The sequence below is a fragment of the Eriocheir sinensis genome, unplaced genomic scaffold (genome assembly GCF_024679095.1).
Source record: "Eriocheir sinensis breed Jianghai 21 unplaced genomic scaffold, ASM2467909v1 Scaffold316, whole genome shotgun sequence".
In the NCBI taxonomy this organism is placed as follows: Eukaryota; Metazoa; Arthropoda; class Malacostraca; order Decapoda; family Varunidae; genus Eriocheir; species Eriocheir sinensis.
The window spans coordinates 161,267-162,184 of NW_026111628.1; positions in this window are offsets into that span (position 1 = coordinate 161,267).

The window sequence follows — 918 nt, forward strand, 5'->3', positions numbered from 1 at the left end:
CTCCTCTGTAGAAAGAGTTGCGAATTTCAGTATTTGATTGGTCGCAATTCAATCCTCTTCCGGCCGAGCGTGGCGTCCAACAGGTTGTCTACGTGTGCGATTTCGACGCGCATGGCTTCTTCTTGCAACACAGTGACAAGCCTTAGCACCGAATTAAGTGAAAAGACAAATAAATTAAGTATATGTGAAAAAAACTATAAAGAATTAATGATTTTAAGATTGCACAGATGAACACATCGCTAGAGAATCTCAAAAAAAAACCGCTTAATAAAACTACAGAGATTGACGAATTAAAAAGTATATCCCAGTGACTTCGACACTCCGTTCGATGTCGCGTTGCAGTCTCTCATCGATATCGGAGATTTGTTTATCCAAACGTGTGTTAGAAATGCAAAGTAAATTGTATGAACAGGCACGGACATTCAGTTTAGATTCCAGAACGTAGACGCTAAAATTAATGAAATAAGTTTATTTAGTCAAGAGTTAGCCGATTCTACAAAGAAGCACATGGATGAATTACAAAATCAACAAACTAAACACGACGAAGAAAAATCTGAATTAAGGAAAGAAATTGAAAAGTCATCTGCCAAAGTACAACAAATAATGACGATATACAAAGATGTAGATAAGAAATTCTTAGAAGTTAATGCAAATATACGAAAGATAATCCAAGAGAAAGACCGACTGAACGCAGAACTATCTGAAAATAAAAACAAGATCGATCGACGACGCCATGAAGGAGTATCTCGTAGATTTCAATACGCGACTCGAACACACATTGTATAACAACGTCAATAACAGTGTGACCAAATCTAAATTTTTAAAATCGATCTAGACTGTGTTCGAGTACGATTTGAAAAATATTAATTTGATGCACAATGTATTTCTTAAGCTTAGAACTTACGCTAATAATTTAAC